Source organism: Neophocaena asiaeorientalis, unplaced genomic scaffold (assembly GCF_003031525.2).
Source record: "Neophocaena asiaeorientalis asiaeorientalis breed wild unplaced genomic scaffold, Neophocaena_asiaeorientalis_V1.1 scaffold65, whole genome shotgun sequence".
In the NCBI taxonomy this organism is placed as follows: Eukaryota; Metazoa; Chordata; class Mammalia; order Artiodactyla; family Phocoenidae; genus Neophocaena; species Neophocaena asiaeorientalis.
The window spans coordinates 1,804,176-1,823,612 of NW_020173215.1; the positions used below are offsets into that span (position 1 = coordinate 1,804,176).

Below are 19,437 nucleotides of genomic sequence, written 5' to 3' on the forward strand. Positions count from 1 at the left end.
GGGACACTGCAATGGGGGTGAGGCTTATATAGCCAAGAGATCCCTAAGGGTCCTTTGCTGTTTCACCACCCTTGATACTCTCCCTAAAGTTAGAAAGGACGTCTTCTGATGATGGAAAAGGCAAGAGGTTAGGATTAAGGGCTTGAGAGAAGGTTGTTCAGTTTGATTCCACAAGCCATTTTTGAACTTCTGCTCTTGACTGGCCACAGTGCTAGGTGTTAGGAATACAAAGATGGATAAAATACAGCTTCTCTCCTCAAGAAGCTCCCAGTCTTCCAGCAATCAATAAGAAAAAAATATATATATTTTTAATGAGTCAGCAGCACAAGTCAGGCTTGCTCTCCTACTCAACTATGAGTATTGAGTCCTACCAGTCCTGTGTGGGGTGAGGTCAGCTTACCATGGAAGCCAGGCTGGTGTTGACCTGTCATGTCAGAGTGAGCTAGTGACTGAAGATTGATGATTAGAAGTCCCGGGTGGGGGAAGAGCAATTTCCATACTTGCAGGGGGTAGGGGTTGTGGCTTGAGATTCAGTGTAAATTCTGAGATCTCGTAGTGAGGCGCAGGGAGTGAACATGCAGATGTGGTGCTGCTCTGAATAGGAATGGAGGTCAAGAACCAGAGTGGATAAAGAGCCTTGGGATCCAAGTGTAGGATGAGTTGTTAATAGACAATAACCCTTTTGTGCACTTGTGACAAGGTGAAATTGCTCCCACTACACTCAGATTGGGCTGAGAAAATATTTCCTTGTATCTCCATAAATTGTCTCAATTTCTTCATGACCCGACACTCTAGATAACAAGAAAAAACAAAACAAAACCCTAAATGTTAGTTGAGTCTCTAAGTAATCTTATGACATTGTAATAAGAAGAACCAGCTACATAATTGCAGGGCTCAGGGCAAAATGGAAATGCAGTCCCCCTTGCTCAAAATTAAGGATTTCAAGACGGCAACAGTGGAGTATTAACGCAAGCCTGTGGCCCTTATGGCCGAACACCCACAAAGCTGGCCCTGGTAATAAATTCAACAGTCCCTTTAGATGACGGCTCCATCTCTATAAAGTGCCCAGGGTCTCTCTTTCCTCTCCCTCTGGCTGCTCCTCCACAGGTGGGGACAGGGCATGGCTTACACACCCTCTCACAGGACAGAGACTGGGGGGATAGGACGTGGGGTTCCCAGCACTGACCCCTCTATCCTCACTGACCTCTACTGAGAAATAGTTGGGTTTTTTGCTTCCTACACTGGTGGCCACTGAGGTGCAACTGGCTCATCTGGCTTTGAGGGTTCAGGGCTGGCCTGCCTGCTCAACTCTGTGATTCCAACCCCTGTCCTTCTGAGTCAAAATCTGGGCTCAGGGCAGCCTCCTTACCCTGGCCCTGGGCTTAGCCAGTCCACCAGCACTTTCCACACCTCTGTGGTTTCTCATCAGGGTACTTTGGAAACATCCAGGCCCCTGACTTCTGAGCGATCTGCGGGACACTGTGAGCCCTGCTGAGGCCCATCTGTCTCCATCCTTCCCACACTCTTTCCTGAATCACCTTCAACCAGTGGTGATGTGTGCTCTCTCCTGTTCATCTGAGAAGGTGAGTCATGAGCCCTGATGTTCGTGAGCCTTCTCACACCTGCTTGAATGTTTCTAGAAAATCCACCAGGTTAGGCTTTTAAAGGAAGTGCAAAGACCTGCCTATCTTCCCCATGTCCATCTCTGCCCACAGCTTCTGGGTCTTCTCCTTCCCACCATTTCTCCAGCTAAAAAGAGATGTTTTGATCTTTTTGACATTCTCTTTGTCATATCTCACTTTTCTTTTATGGTCCTTAGGTGCACAGAATTGGATTAATCAGAATTTTTTGTTCTTAATGCATTATCTTCATTGGTTTCCTGCATGTCCCTCTTTTATTTTTAGCGGGTTGTTTATTAATTAAATAATATAATGAACATGGTGAAACCATCGCCCAACCCAGGAACTAAAACATCATCAATAACTCACATCTCCCTCACCCTACCCCCCACCTCTTTATTCTCCCCCCACCCACTCTCTCTCTCTCTCTCTCTCTCTCACACACACACACACACACACACACAGAATTTTATCTCATATGTAGCCCTCAGTGTACTGTTGCTAGTTTGTACCGGTTCAAGAGAGTTAACAATTATGTAGTCTGTCCCTTCTCAACTCTTCATTTAGTGATATCATGTGAGTAACTTGAAATCTGCCAAGGTGAGAGTATTTGCAGCATGAAATCAGCAAATACTACAAAGCAGAGCCTTTTCTCCAGAGAGCTCACTATTAAACATTTACCACCACACCACTGTATGGACATTCCTAAAAAAAAGACTGCGTCTTTTGTTTATTTGCTGAATTCCTAACACTTTGAATGATGCCCAGGACAGAGAAGACACTTCATTGTTTAACATATGAATAAATATCCTTCTCTCTCCCTAGGGCAGCAAGTCTCATGACCTAGATAGCACTGTGGAAGGTATCCTCCCTGCCTACAGGAGAAACTCAATTATCTGAGAGCTAAATGAACTTAGAAAACCCTATCTCTTAATAAAGCCTGACTTCAGTAACTATTGTCTTTGCCCTAAATCCCATATTATATATTATAAACTTTTCTCTTTACATTCCTGCTGGAACATTCTAAATATCGTTAGGCAAATAGATGCCTCTGAAAAAAGACTGGGGGAACAGTCTGTACAAAGGAATGAAAGAGGAAAAATATTTTTTAAATATTATCCCAGATACAAGTTACTTTTCCCAAGAACCTAAACCAAAGAGAATGACCCCATGGCAGACAACTGCAGACACAGAGGAGGCCAGGATGCCATGAAACCAGCCAGGGAGGGAGATTATGTTCCTCTCAGGGATGTGTCTAGGAGGCATTCAAATCATTTCATACAGTGGGGGTCTATTGCTACCATGTAAAGGGAAACAACACACTCTTCCTGTGTGTCTCTCCTTTACTACCCACACAGAACACTTCACTTCTGACACTTCTGGTCACCAAATGTATGGGGATTTTTCTACCACCAAGCAATTCTCTGAGATACCAGCTGGATGTCCTATAATTCAGTTCAATTCTGACACTAACCAAAGTTGCAGACCCCACAGGTTAAGGCCTCAATCCCACAAGACGGTTTCCGCACCCGCTTCAGATGCCGATCACAAGTTGTGGGTCCCCAGGTTACCCACAACTTCTGTCTGACTTGGCTACACATCAGAGGTTCCTACGACCTTCCTCCTTGGATTCGATCATTTGCTAGAACAGCTCACAGAATGCAGGGAAACATGTTTTCCAGTTGATTGTATAATTAAAGGATATATCATAAAGGATATATATGAACAGCCAGATGAACAGGTACATGGGGTGAGGTCTGGACGCATCCTGAATGTGTCCACAGGAGCTTCTGTCCCTGTGGAGTTGGGGTACACCACCCACCCCATACGTGGGTGTGTTTACCCACCTTGAAGCTCCCCAAACCCTGTACTTTCCTCATGTAGGCATGATATATCATTAACTCCATTTCCAGCCCCTCTCCCTTCTCAGGAGAATGGGGCGGGGCTGAAAGTTCCAAGCTTCGAATCATGGCTTGGTCTTTTTGGTGATCGGCCCCCATTCAGGAGCTCATCCGGGTTCACCTCATTAGAACAAAAGACACTCCTATCATCCAGGAAATTCCAAGGAATTTAGGAGCCCTGTGTCAGGAACAGGGGTCAAAGACAAAATATGAGAAGAAAAATGCTCCTAGTGCTGTTATCGCCTAGGAAATATAAGAGTTTCAGGAGCTCTGTGCTAGGAACTGGGGGCAAAGACCAATATATGTATTTTCTACTATTTCCCATGTAAGCCGGACCAGCCACACCTCCCCACATGTGTGAAGCCATAGTCTATTTGCAAGAAGTGCAGAATTAAGGAAATGCTCTCAGAGTTTTTAGATAACAGATAACTAAAAACGACAAACACAAATGCCATCGGTCTTACCACTACTGCCTCCTTCTTCTCTCTCATCCTGTCTCCTTTTTCTCCCTCGATTCACGTCTCCTTTCTCCCCCTGCTCTTTTTCATTCTCCCCTTTTTCCTCTGTACGTCCCTCTTTGGCCTCTCCCTTTTCCAGGAAGTCCACAGTAAGGCAAATTTCTGCGTACACATGAAAGGAAAAAAATATGGAAGTGGACCAACGTTCCACCTCAGAGCATTAAATTTACATTCCTAGGAGCTGAAACACTGGGTCTTCTGGGTGGGCACAGGCAGATCTGTGACTCTTTCTGGGTGTCTTGTACACTCTGGAAAATCTTATATTAACTTTTTTATGGAAATAAAAGATTAATCCTGATATTTTATGCATCCTTAAATGATTCAACAATCTTACTTTTTCCTAACCCTCCCTCATGTGGCAGAAAGAATCTCAAGTGTTTAGCAAATCTTGTTTCATTTTCCTCTTCCCAGGCATATAGGGCTATATTTCCTACCTCTCTTGGAGTTTGTCTGGAACCACATGACTGGGTTTTGCCCACTGGAAATAAAACTTGGCCACTCAACGTCCAAGACTAACCATGTTCTCTGCCCCTTTTGCATTTGCCATCACTTGCTTAAAATGGCAGTGTGCAAGGTGCTAGATCACTGAATCACCACTTGGAGGAGAGCCCTAAAGGGAAGCCTCCTACCCCATATCAGACTGTGGCATGAGCAAGAAATAAAACATATTGAGTTAAGCCATTGAGATTTGATATTTTTAATTTCAGCCTAGTCAATCCTATCCTGACTCTCTTCTCAGGAATGTCCTCACAAGTCCTAAGATTCATTCCACTTGGAAATACATGGGTCGTATGCCCATCCCTGAAACAATTATTATGGCCAAGAAAGAATTGGTGCATTAATTGTTCAAGTTTGTGTCACATGGTGTATTTCTGAAATTGGACATAGAACCTTGGCAAACAATTGGATTGATATTGAGGTAAGAGCTGATATGCCAGAAAGAAATCATGAAATTGGTTTATCTTTTTTTTTTTTTTTAAGTGAAGGAGGCAGAGAAAGACAAGGAGTAGACTCTGGAATCTAAAAACATCATGGGCTTTTAGGAATTATGAGTAGGATATTTTATTTTATTTTAATAAATATTAATGTCAAGAATTAGTTGTAGACAAGTCTAAACTGACAAACTAAACCCAATTTTGGAAACTCTAACTGGAATATCAAGGTAGGTTGTCTATTTTCCTATAAAATTTAGGGAGTCATGAATGTTTTTGAGGTAAGCAGTTATTTGATGTTTGATGAAAGCAGTTTTTTAAAGAATAATAACTTTAAACTTGGTAGCAGAATGCAAACTAGATTGAGGATGAAGAAAACTAGAGTTGAGAAGATTATAATAATCCAAGATGGCAACAATGAATGATGTTAGTGGTGGTGGTAGGAGTGAAAAGGAATTGATACCTTGAGATACATGAGAAAGGAAGACTTGACAGGTCTTCACGTCTGACTTGATGTGGGGAGATAAGAGGGAATCAAAAATGATTTAGAGGTTTGAAGAGATTATATTTGGGGAAGATTATGTGCTTCATTCAGTACACTGAGTCTGAGATGCCTATTAGACATCTAAATGGAAGTTCAGCAGTTTTGCAGTTAAAATCTGGGGAACAATCTAGTCTGGAAAGAAAGATTTGGGAGGCATCTATGCAAAGATGTTTGCTGATAAAGTTACTCAGTGAGAACGGAGATTATGTAAACCAGAGGTCTGAGGACATCTCCTTGGGCGATAACCACCACTGAGACAGAGTTGAGGTAGGAGAAATTGAATGAAGAAACAGAGGAGTAGGAGGACAAGAAAGTAGTGTGACAGGGAAGGGGAAATCTCAACGTCTCTTCAAATTGCTGAGCATTGCAGAGAGTGACACTGAGTCACTGGGGATCTTGAAGTTTCAACAGAGTGAAGATTAAGTTACTGGAGAGCCAAATTTTGAAGTGTTAGTAAGATGGCAAATGGCGTTAAAAAGCAGGTAGGAAATAAAATAGTAGATTAAAGGCACATCACAGTCAAACCAAGGTTTCTCCAGGAGTGAGAAGACCTGTGCATTTTTATTTTTATTTTTCACTCCTAGACTTGCAATGCTTTTTTTTTTTTAACATCTTTACTGGAGTATAATTGCTTTACAATAGTGTGTTAGTTTCTGCTTTAAAACGAAGTGAATCAGCTATACATATACATATGTCCCCATATCCCCTCCCTCTTGCTTCTCCCTCCCACACTCCCTATCCCACCCCTCTAGGCAGACACAAAGCACTGAGCTGATCTCCCTGTGCTATGCGGCTGCTTCCCACTAGCTACCTATTTTACATTTGGCGGTATATATAAGTCCATGCCACTCTCTCACTTCGTCCCAGCTTACCCTTCCCCCTCCCTATGTCCTCAAATCCATCCTCTATGGCTGTGTCTTTATTCCTGTCCTCCCCCTAGGTTCTTCAGAACCTTTTTTTTTTAGATTCCATATATATGTGTTAGCATACTGTATTTGTTTTTCTCTTTCTGACTTACTTAACTCTGTATGACAGACTCTAGGTCCGTCCACCTCACTACAAATAACTCAATTTTGTTTCCTTTTATGGCTGAGTAATATTCCATTGTATATATGTGCCACATCTTCTTTATCCATTCATCTGTCAATTGACACTTAGGTTGCTTCCAAGTCCTGGCTATTGTAAATAGAGCTGCAATGAACATTGTAGTACATGACCCTTCTGGAATTATGGTTGTCTCAGGGTATATGCCCAGTAGTGGGATTGCTGGGTCGTAAGGTAGTTCTATTTTTAGTTTTTTAAGGAACCTCCCTACTGTTCTCCATAGTGGCTATAATGAATTTACATTCCCACCGACAGTGCAAGAGGGTTCCCTTTTCTCCAGACTTTTTGATGATGGCCATTCTGACTGGTGTAAGGTGATACCTCATTGTAGTTTTGATTTGCATTTCTCTAATGATTAGTGATGTTGAGCATCCTTTCCTGTGTTTGTTGGCAATCCGTATATCTTCTTTAGAGAAATGTCTATTTAGGTCTTCTGCCCATTTGGGGGTTGGGTTTTTTGTTTTTTTGATATTGAACTGCATGAGCTGCCTGTACATTTTGGAGATTAATCCTTTGTCAGTTGCTTCGTTTGCAAATATTTTCTCCCATTCTGAGGGTTGTCTTTTTGTCTTCTTTATGGTTTTCTTTGCTGTGCAAAAGCTTTGAAGTTTCATTAGGTCCCATTTGTTTATTTTTGTTTTTATTTCCATTACTCTAGGAGGTGGGTCAAAAACAATCTTGCTGTGATTTATGTCCTAGAGTGTTCTGCCTATGTTTTCCTCTAAGACTTTTATGTTGTCTGGCCTTACATTTAGGTCTTTAATCCATTTTGAGTTTATTTTTGTGTATGGTTTTAGGGAGTGTTCTAAATTCATACTTTTACATGTAGCTGTCCAGTTTTCTCAGCACCACTTATTGAAGAGGCTGTCTTTTCTCCATTGTATATTCTTGCCTCCTTTATCACAGATAAGATGACCATATATGTGTGGGTTTCTCTCTGGGCCTTCTATCCTGTTCCATTGATCTATATTTCTGTTTTAGTGCCAGTACCGTGTTTTCTTGATTACTGTAGCTTTGAAGTATAGTCTGAAGTCAGGGAGTCTGATTCCTCCAGCTCCATTTTTTTCCCTCAAGACTGCTTTTTCTGTTTGGGGTCTTTTGTGTCTCCATACAGATTTTAAGATTTCTTGTTCTAGTCTGTGAAAAATGCCATTGGTAATTTGATAGGGATTACATTGAATCTGTAGATTGATTTGGGTAGTATAGTCATTTTCACAATATTGATTCTTCCAATCCAAGAACATGGTATATCTCTCCATCTGTTTGGATCATCTTTAATTTCTTTCATCAGTGTCTTATAGTTTTCTGCATACAGGTCTAGTTCCTTTAGGTGTAAGGTTAGATTGTTTATTTGAGAATTTTCTTGTTTCTTGAGGTAGTCTTGTATTGCTATAAACTTCCCTCTTAGAACTGTTTTTGCTGTGTCCCATAGGTTTTGGATCATTGTGTTTTCATTGTCATTTGTCTCTAGATAGTTTTTTATTTCCTCTTTGATTTCTTCAGTGATCTCTTGGTTATTTAGTAATGTATTGTTTAATCTCCGTGTGTTTGTGTTTTTTACGTTTTTTTCCCTGTAATTTGTTTCTAATCTCATAGTGTTGTGGTCATAAAAGATGCTTGATATGATTTCAATTTTCTTAAATTTATGGAGGCTTGACTTGTGACCCAAGATGTGATCTATCCTGGAGAATGTTCCATGCGCACTTGAGAAGGGAGTGTAATCTGCGGTTTTTGGATGGAATGTCCTATAAATATCAATTAAATCTATCTGGTCTATTGTGTCATTTAAAGCTTATGTTTCCTTATTAATTTTCTGTTTGGATGATCTGTCCATTGGTGTAAGTGAGGTATTACAGTCCCCCACTATTATTGTATTACTGTCGAGTTCCTCTTTAATAGCTGTTAGCAGTTGCCTTATGTATTGAGGTGCTACTACATTGGGTGCATATATATTTATAATTGTTATATCTTCTTCTTGGATTGATCCCTTGATCATTACATAGTGTCCTTCCTTGGCTCTTGTAACATTCTTTACTTTAAAGTCTATCTTATCTGATATGAGGATTGTTACTCCAGCTTTCTTTTGATTTCCATTCACATGGAATATCTTTTTCCATCCCCTCACTCTCAGTCTGTATGTAATATTGATTCCTTCTAGTGTATTTTTCATTTCAGTTATTGTATTGTTCATCTCTGTTTGTTTGTTCTTTAATTCTTCCAGGTCTTTGTTAAACATTTCTTGCATCTTCTCGATCTTTGCCTCCATTCTTTTTCCGAGGTCCTGGATCATCTTCCCTATCATTATTCTGAATTCTTTTTCTGGAAGGTTGCTTATCTCCACTTCATTTAGTTGTTTTTCTGGGGTTTTATCTTGTTCCTTCATCTGGTACATAGCCCTCTGCCTTTTCATCTTGTCTATCTTTCTGTGAATGTGGTTTTTGTTCCACATGCTGAAGGATTGTAGTTCTTCTTGCTTCTGCTCTCCGCCCTCTGGTGGGACCTGTGAAGTTTTAAATCAGAGGAAAAGAAGCCAGGGAGGAGGAAAAGTTTTTGTTGTTGTTGTTTTGTCTCTTTGTTTGTTGGCCGTTTTTAAAGAAAACTAGTAATAATAATAACAGTACTTTAAATTGTCACCTAATATGTGTCAGGTACTGTGATAGGTACTTTTCAGTTATAATTTTCCAATTATTGAATACCATTTTATAGATGAGAAAATGAAAAACATAGAGTTTAAGTAACCTGGAAGGATCACTCAGCTGTTAAGAGGCAGAGCAGAACCATCCCACCTGTTGTGAATTCAGTTTCAGTGCTGCCCCGTGGTGTCTGAAGTGCCCGACAGTGCTGACATAGATGACCCATTGGAAAGTTCTTAGAGAATGGTAGGTGATGTCTAAGAGCCTAGACAGAATATGAAAAGACTTCCAAAGATTTCTAACACGGGCCCATGAATTTATCTTGACAAAGGAATCAAGCCCTCTCTCTGGAGGCTTCTCTTCTGTGTTAACATGTAGTTACACATGATTTGATTTTTGTATCAGGAATGAATTGGTCTTAAAGGTAAACAAGCTTACTTTCTTTTATCAGGTTAAAAAAAATGATATAGTCCTTTTGCCTTTTAAATTAAGGAAAGCTGAGAAACAAATTAAGAACTCTGCTGATGTTAAGAGATCACCTCAAATACTTGAACGCATGCATTCCCGTGCAATTTTCTTTTCTTTTGTTTGTCCTGTTTCATATTTATTTTGAATTTTTTCAAGTTGTTTAGGGATCCTTTGGGAACGTCAGTGGTATGTATGTGGATTTATGTTGTATATACTGGTATATGCTGGCTGGTCCTTCTCTCTGGAGAGATCTGAAGGATGGGTAGGCTTTCAACAGGAACATGTGTTGGTGCAAAGGACATTCCAGGAGAGTTTGGACAAAGTATCTTGTACCACAGGGGAGTGTTGATACTTCTGGCTGGAGAAGAGTAAATATGGTCTTCATCCATGGTCCATATGACACATGCAGGGAATAGGAGAGTTGGGGGCTGGGTGGAGGCAAGTCTGAGGACCATGAACGCCAGACTGAGAAACCTGAACCAGAGAAGCTTTCATAATGGGTGTCCAGTCAGTCAGCTCTGTAGATAATTGACACTTCTCATTCCCTTCGTAAAACTTGTTTGCTGATGCTTCCTGCACCTGAACTTGGGAGACAGCTGCCTCTCTCCACAGCTCCCAGCACTGCTGCCTCCACCATCTGAGTTCAGGGCTTACCAAGAATTAGTTACCTCTGCTCCTGAGCCTGTTGGTGCCTTCTTTATTTGTAACTGGAATAACATAATTTAATTCAATGCTGTGTAACCTGATGAAATAAGAATGTGGAGTGGGGGGGACTTCCCTGGTGGCGAAGTGGTTAAGAATCCGCCTGCCAGTGCAGAGGACATGGGTTTGAATCCTGGTCTGGGAAGATCCCACATGCTGGGGAGCAATTAAGCCCGTGCACCACAACTACTGAATCCTGCGTGCCACAACTACTGAAGCCCGTGCACCTAGAGCCCGTGCTCTGCAACAAGAGAAGCTACAGCAATGAGACGCCCATGCACCATAACAAAGAGTAGCCCCCACTCACCGCAACTGGAGAAAGCCAACACACAGCAACAAAGACCCAGCGCAGCCAAAAATAAATAAATAAATTTATTTAAAAAAAAAGAATGTGAGGGGGAATGATGGGGGGATAACTTCTATGACAGCTAAGTAGAATGCTTTGGACAGAATTGATTAAAGTGAGGACCTAAAAAAATTGATGTTAAATTAGCTGTAGGGGAGAAAGTTATTTTAAAAACTGGAGAAAATATATAAAACTCCAGAAGGATTCTGGGCTCAGATTGCCTCAGAGATGTCTTTCAGATCTTGTTCTACTTTAAAGAAACTGCAACTTCAGATCATAAGATGATGCAGCTGACTGTGATGTAGGTAAGGAGGCCCCCCTGAACTCCACCAGAGGACACCTGCTCAAGATGAGACCCTCACTCCATATCACACGTGGCTGCCCATGTTTCATGTTAAATTTAAAATATTAGGATGCGTTTACAGCATTTTCCTCATTTTAATTGATTTCTTCAATGGATCACTTAGGTATGGGTCAATAGGGAACAACTGGAGATTTTGAAGCAAGGAAGTGACATATTCAACCCAACTACAGTGGAATTTGTTGCATTTAATAAGCATTTTAATCTGCCTCTCAAACATGAAGCATTTCAGTACACTTGCATTAAAAATACTTGACTTGATATCAAGGTACAAATGCAATATGATGGCGTGGGTCTGACTAATGGGTTCAAGTCCTGGCTTTACCACCTACCAGTGGTAAAAATAGAATCTACCTGAGAGGAATGAGATATATGTTAACACTATTATTATTAAAGAAAGCTCAGGATGGCTACCTCTGCTGGCTACAGAGTGGGCTGAGATTAGAGATATCAATCCAGAGACTCAAGAGTATACGATAGTTTGCCTAATGTAGCAAGACAAGGATTTTTGTGAATTTGTACTACACCTTTCTAAAATAGTACCAGAAATAATTTCTATTATCTCTAAAATATCTACGAAGTGAACACAAAACCCTAAGACAACCACTTTGTCATCTTGCTGCTTCATTATATGCCAGCCGAGCCAGTTGTCAGCTCCTCTATCTTCATGTATAAGGGTGATCTAGTCAATTGGGAATCTCCTCTGTGACAAATGAAGCCTCAGCCTTCCCTCAGCTCCTTATACTGGGGTCAGTTTTCTATCTAGTACTGTTTAGATACAACATGTGCTACATAAACTTCAGCACAGAATAAAATGGTTTAATAAGTCAAAAGCAGTTATTATAATCTCCCATTGACCGAAGACCATACTGTAAATAAAAAGCAAAAGTTTTCCACTGAGCTACAGCTTTTTACAAGACAGACTGAATATCAAATATATCTTTAGTAAAGATAAAAAATACAAATGATACTCTATCAAAATACTGATTTTTCTGAAGACTCAATCTTGATACAATTCTTCGAGACTCAGAAAAAAAAATTTTTAGTGTTAATGTGTATATGTATGCATGTGCATAGCCAGAATAAAAGACATGCAAAATTCAGAATTCTTCACACACTTGAGAAGATGTTCTATGTCATACTAAGCAGCTTTCATGGTTAAAATGCCTTTTGTGAATGTCCCTGAGCTGTGTGGATGCCCATCACATTCAATCATGGTAGTTCTTACCAAGTTTCACAGTGAATAGTAATGAGGAATTTTAAAGGAAAGAAGAAGCAGAGAAGGAAGGAAGGGAGGGAGAGAAAGAGGGAGATTCATTGCCCATTTTTACCATAAGTGAAAAGGAAGAGAAACTGTAGGTGGGGTTAGTCTTTCTGGGACATTCCTGCATACAAACAGTCCCCCAGATATCAGCAGCTCCCTTTGGGCACCTCTCCTTCCCTCTGGTTCCCTGCTAGCTGCAGCTCAGCACTAGGAAAGCCCCAGCAGAGGGAGGGCAGAAAAGGTGTGAGGCAGCAGGCTTTTCCATTTCCCCTCTTGGGCTCTGTTTTTCCACCTTACAGTTTGCCCTGATTCAGAATGAAAAGGTGAGAACCTACTGAGGGATATAGCACCAGCCCCTTTCCCTACTGTGACCAGATCACACAACAGCCAAGCCTTGACACCAAGATGTCCATGAAACCAAGGCCCAGCCATTCAAGACAGACTGGTTTTACCTCCTGGTCCAGTTTTGCTCCATGAATGTTAGACTGTCCCAAAGGGAAGAGTTTGGAGCGGTTGTTGAACAAGCTTCCTGGGAGCCGCAGAGGCGCCGGATTTTGTACTGCACACTCGAGGCCTGTCCTCCACTTGCCCTGACCCCTGTCTCCTTAGCCACTGATGATGACACAGACCTTGTTTTCCTTTTACTCATCAGCACCCAAATCCATGGGGTTGTGAGGGGTTAGCAGCCTTTCTCATAATAAGACATCGATTGGTCATGGGGCTGCAGAGGCAAAATGAATCATGGTTAAAAATATTCATCTCCCCACCTCCCTTGGTATGTATGATGCTGTCCTTTAAACCATCTAAATATAGAAGAATCTCTCCAATTTGTAAAGCCCTGAAGAGAAAAACTTGAGTTTGAAGCTTTCCTTAATTATGCCAATGTTTAACAGTAATCTTTGTAGTATGGCAATCTCACTTCACTTCCTAATATATTCGTTGACTTTCCTTTCTACATCTAGAGAAAAATATATTTAAACTTTAATTAAACTTTCTTTAATAATCAGGGCTTAGCAAAAATATATATGCAGTCTAAAAATCTAGAATCACTCAATGCATTTACTGCTTGTAGAGGTTTTGTTTTTTTATTTTTTAAATTTATCTTGGTAACCTTTTTTTTATTGAAGTAGAGTTGATTTACAATATTGTATTAGCTTCAGGTGTACAGGAAATTGATTCAGTTATACATATATATACATCCATATATATATATATATATATATATATATATATATATTTTTAATTCAGATTTTTTTCCCATATAGGTTATTACAAAGTATATAGTTCCCTGTGCTATACAGTAGGTCCCTGTTGGTTATCTATTTTATATATAGTAGTGTGTATATGTTAATACCAAACTCCTAATTTATCCCTCCCCCACCTTCCCCCTTTGGTAACTGTAAGTTTGTTTTCTATGTCTGTGGGTCTATTTCTGTTTTGTATATTAGTTCATTTGTATCATTTTTAAAATTCTAAGTATAAGTGATATCATAAGATTAAAAGATATAAGCAGAGAATAATGTTATTTGAATTAATGTTACTTTCTGCAATTGTCTGAAATTGCTACTCATAGGTTGAAAGGAATCCTTTATTTTAAAGTATTAGGGACTTCCCTGATAACACGGTGGTTAAGAATCCACCTGCCAATGCAGGGGACACGGGTTTGAGCCCTGATCCAGGAAGATCCCACATGCCGCACTGCAACTAAGCCCATGCGCCACAACTACTGAGCCCGCAAGCCACAACTACTGAAGCCCGTGTGCCTAGAGCCCGTGCTCCACAACAAAGAGTAGCCCCCACTCTCCACAACTAGAGAAAGCCTGCACACACAGCAACCAAGACCCAAAGCAGCCAAAAATAAATAAAGTATTAGTTTTGTGGGCTGAGTGGGAAGAACAGACACTTCTCCCTCACTCCTGCTATTTCCTTCCATTTTCAGAGGCTCCATTCCCATTGGCACTGCTGGCCTCTCATCCCTTTACTCATCTGTCCCAGGAGAGGAGCTGGACTTTGGGGAAGATTGTTTGCAAAAGTGGTCACGATAATTCCTCCCTCCTCAGGCCCTTTATAATGGGACTTAGCCACTTCTCCCACCAAGAGGCAGGATTAATTTCCCACCCCTTCAATCTGGCCTGCATTTATGATTTCCTTTCATCAACAGAATACAGTGCAAGTGGTGGGCTGTGGCCTCTGAACTTCTTTGCCTCCAGTGGCCTTGCAGCTTCTGCACTGGTCCCCATGAATGCGGCTGTTGCGTAACCCGGACTAGGCTTCTCAGCAATGAGAGAACACATGAGAGAAAGGCCCAACCAACAGCTGAAACCAGCCACCAGCTGTATAAGAGAGCTCACCTGCAGATGACTGCAGCTATGTGTGTGACCCAGACAAAACCAGCAGGAAGACCTCCCACTGGGTCCAGTGCAAATTGATGACCCACAGTGTTTTTTTATTGAGATATAATTGCCATATAACATTGTGTAAGTTTAAGGTGTACAATGTGTTGACTTGATTCATTTATATATTGCAGTATGATTAGCACCATAGCTTAAGCTAACACCTTTATCACGGCACATAATTATCATTTCACTTTTTGTGGTGAGAACACTTAAGATGCAGTCTCTTAGCAATGAAGTATATTATACAGTACAGTTGACTATAGTCACTATGCTGTGCATTAGCTCTCCACAGCTTATTCATCTGCTAGTTGCAAGTTTGTACCCTTTAACACATCTCCCCAGTTCACCCACCTCCCCCAGTCCCTGGTAACCACCATTCTATTCTGTGTCTACAAATTCTTCTTTTTTAGATTCCATTGTAAGTGAGATCATGCAATATTTGTCTTTCTCTGTCTAGCTTATCTCACTTAGCGTAATGCCCTCAAAAGTCCATCCATGTTGTGGTAAATGGCAGGATTTTCTTCTTTCTCATGGCTGAGTAATATTCCGTTGGGATATTTATATATATATATATATATATATAAAACAGCTTCTATAACCATATATATATATATATGTAAGGGAATATTTTCTATATATATAAAAATATATTTTATATATATATAGAACGTATTTAGCCATTCATCCATTGACACTTAGGCTGTTTCCATATCTTGGCTATTGTGAATAATGCTACAACAAACATGGACGTGCACATGTCTTTTCAACATCCTGTTTTCATTTCCTTCGAGTATATATCCAGAACTGAGATTCCTGGATCACACGTTCGTTGTATTTCTAAATTTTTGAGGAACCTCCACACTGTTTTCCATAGCAGCTCAACCAATTTACATTCCCACCAGCAATGCACAAGGGTTCCCTTTCTCCACATCCTTGCAAACACTTGTTATCTCTTGTCTTTTTGATGACAGCCATCCTAACGGGTGTGAGGTGATATCTTATTGTGGTTTTGATTTGCATTTCCCTAAAGATTAGGGACCTTGAGCATCTTTTCATGTACCTGTTGCCTATTTGGATATCTTCTTTGGAAAAATGTCTATTCAGTTCCTCTGCCCATCTTTAATCAGTTTATTTGTTGTTAGTATTAAGTTCTATGAGTTCTTTATATATTGTCGATATTAACCCCTTATCCAACACGTGGTTTGCAAATATTTTTTTCCCATTCCATAGTTTGCCTTTTCATTTTGTTGATTGTTTCTTTCTCTCTGCAAAAGATTTTTAGTTTGACATAGTTCCACTTGTCGATTTTTTTTCTTTTGTTGCTTGAGCTCTTGGTGTCATATCACATCCAAAAAATCATTGCCAAGACCAATGTCAAAGAGTTTCTTCTCTATGTTTTTTTCCAGGACTTTTATGGTATGAGGCCTTATGTTTAAGGCTTTAATTCATTTCAAGTTAATTTTTGTGAGTGATATAAGGGTCCAATTTCATTCTTCTGCCTGTGGTTATCCATGTTTCCCAACACCATTTACTGAAGAAAATATCCTTTCCTTTTTGTCAGGATTGCTTTGACTATTCAGGGTCTATTGTGGTTCCATACAAATTTTAGAATTGTTTTTGCTATTGCTGTGAAAAATGTTACTGGATTTTTGATAGGTATTGCATTGAATCCATAGATGGCTTAGAATAGCATGGATACTTTAACAATATCAATTTTATCCATGAACATGAAATAGCTTTCCATTTGTGTCTTCTTCAATTTCTTTCATCAAAGTCTTGTAGCTTTCACTGTACAGATCTTTCACTTCCTTGCTTAAACTTATTCCTAATTATTTTATTGTTTTTGATACTGTTGTGGCTGGGATAGTTTTACTTCTTTTTCAGATATTTCATTGTTAGTGTATGGAAACACAACTGATTTCTTTTTTTTTTTCGATACGCAGGCCTCTCACTGTTGTGGCCTCTCCCGTTGTGGAGCACAGGCTCTGGACGTGCAGGCCCAGCAGCCATGGCTCACAGGCCCAGCCACTCCGCAGCATGTGGGATCTTCCCGGACCAGGGCACAAACCCGTGTCCCCTGCATCGGCAGGCGGACTCTCAACCACTGCGCCACCAGGGAAGCCCACAACTGATTTCTGTATGTTGATGTTTTTTATTTTATATTGGAGCACAGTTGATTAACAATGTTGTGTTAGTTTCAGGTGTACAGCAAAGTGTTTCAGTTATACATATATCTATGCTTTTTCAAATTCTTTGTTATTACAGAATATTGAGCATATATGTCGACTTTTATCCTGCAACTTTACTGAATTCATTGATTAGTTCCAGCAGTTTTTTTGGTTGAGTCTTTAGAATTTTCTACATAAGACCATATCATTTGCAAATAATGACAATTTTATTTCTTCCTTCCCCAGTTGGATAACTTTTATTTCTATACCTTGCCTAATTACTCTAGCTAGGACTTCCACTACTATTTTAAATCGGAGCAGTGAGAGTGGGCACCCTGATCTTGTATCTGATCTTAGAGGAAAAGCTTTCAGTCCTTCACCATTGAGTATGATGTTAGCTGTGGGTTGTCAGTATGGCCTTCATTATGTGGAGGTATGTTCCTTCTACACCCAATTTGTTGATGGTTTCTCTCATGAAAGGGTATTGTATTTTGTCAAGTGCATTTTCTGCGTCTATTGAGATGATCATATGATTTTTGTCTTTCATGCTATTAATGTGGTATATAACATTTATTGATTTGCATTATGTTGACCCATTCTTGCATCCCGGGGATAAATCCCATTTGGTTATGGTGTATGATCCTTTTAACGTGTTGTTGGATTCAGTTTGCTAATATTTTGTTGAGAATTCTTGCATTTATCAGGGATATTGTTCTATAGTTTCCTTTTCTTGTAGTGTCCTTATCTGGCTTTGGTATCAGGGTAATGCTGGCTTCATGAAATAAAGAAAGTTGAAAATGTCCCCTTCTCTTCAATTTTTTGGGAGAATTTGAGAATAATTGGTGTTAATTCTTCTTTAAATATTTGGTAGAATTCACCAGTGAAGTCATCTGGCTTTTCTGTGTTCAAAGGTTTTTGATTACTGATTCAATCTCACTCATTATTGGTCTGTTAAGATTTTTTATTTCTTCCAGATTCAGTCTTTTTTTTTCTTTTCCATAATGGTTTATTACAGGATATTAAATATAGCTCCCTTTGCTATACAGTAGGACCTTGTTGTTTATCCATTCTAATATATAATACTTTACCTCTGCTAATCCCAAACTCCCAATACATTCCTCCCCCACACCCCTCCCCCTTGACAACCACAGGTCTGTTTTCTATGTCTGTGAGTCTATTCCATATTCAGTTTGGGTAGGCTGTATGCTTCTAAGAATTTACCCATTTCTTCTAGCTTATCCAATTTGTTGGTCTATAATTGCTTATGGTAATCTCTTACAATACTATGTATTTCTGTAATATCATTTGTAATGTCTCCTCTTTAGTTTCTGATTTTATTTGAGTCTTTTCTCTTTTTTCTTAGTCTAGCTAAAAGTTTATCTTTTTGAAAAACCAGCTCTTAGTTTCATTGATCTCTTCTATTGTTTTCCTGGTCTATGTTTCATTTATTTCTGCTCTGATCTTTGTTATTTCCTTCCTTCTGCTAACTTTGGTCTTCATTCTTTTTTCTTTAATTCTTTGAGGTGTAAAGTCAGGTTGCTTATTTGAGATTTTTCTATTTTCTTAATATATGCATTTATTGCTGTAAACTTGCCTTTCAGAACTGCTTTTGCAGCATCCCAAATGTTTTGGTGTGCTATGTTTCCATTTTCATTTGTTTTGAGATATTTTTTGATTTCCCTTTTATGTTTGTTCTTCAACCCACTCATTGTTCAAGAGTATGTTGTTTAGTTTCCACATGCTTGTAAATTTTCCAACTTTCCTCTTATTGTTGATTTCAAGTTATACCATTGTGGTTGGAAAATATACTTAGTATTATTTCAGTCTTTTAAAATTTACTAAGATTTGCTTTGTGGCCTATCATATGGTCTATCCTGGAGAATATTCTGTGTGCACTTCAGAAGAATGAGTGTCCTGCCGCTGATGGATGGAATGCTCTATAAATGTCTGTGAGATCCATTTAATGTAGGGTTCAAATCCAATATTTCCTTGTTGATTTTCTGTCTGGATGATCTATCCATTGCTGAAAGTGGGGTATTCAAGTCCCCTACTGTTATTGTATTACTGTCTATTTCTCTTTCCAGATCTATTACTATTTGCTGAATATATTTAGGTGCTCTATGTTGGGTGTATATGTATTTACAATTATTATATCTTCTTGAAAAATTGACCCCTTAAAAATATGAACTACTTTGTGAATTTGCATGTCATCTTTGCTCAGGGCCATGCTAACCTCTGTATTGTTTAAATTTTAGTATATGTGATGCTGAAGCGACAACAACTCATGGTATTATGAACATTTAAAATTGTTGTTGTTTTAAGTTACTAAGGGTTTTTTTTTATTTATTTCTTTAAGCGGAAGTGTAGCTGATTTACAATATTGTGTTAGTTTCAGTTGTACAGCAAAGTGATTCAGTTATATATATATATTTCATATTATTTTCCATTATAGATTATTATAAGATATTGAATATAGTTCCC

The 19,437-nt window shown here is 39.4% G+C and overlaps 1 non-coding gene across 1 annotated transcript; it reads right to left on the reverse strand.

Moving 5' to 3' along the window:
* Positions 1-19,132: 19,132 nt before the first annotated feature.
* Positions 19,133-19,235, reverse strand: LOC112399826 (U6 spliceosomal RNA). The gene has a single exon (XR_003003320.1). It is a non-coding gene; the product is annotated as a U6 spliceosomal RNA (small nuclear RNA).
* Positions 19,236-19,437: the final 202 nt, after the last annotated feature.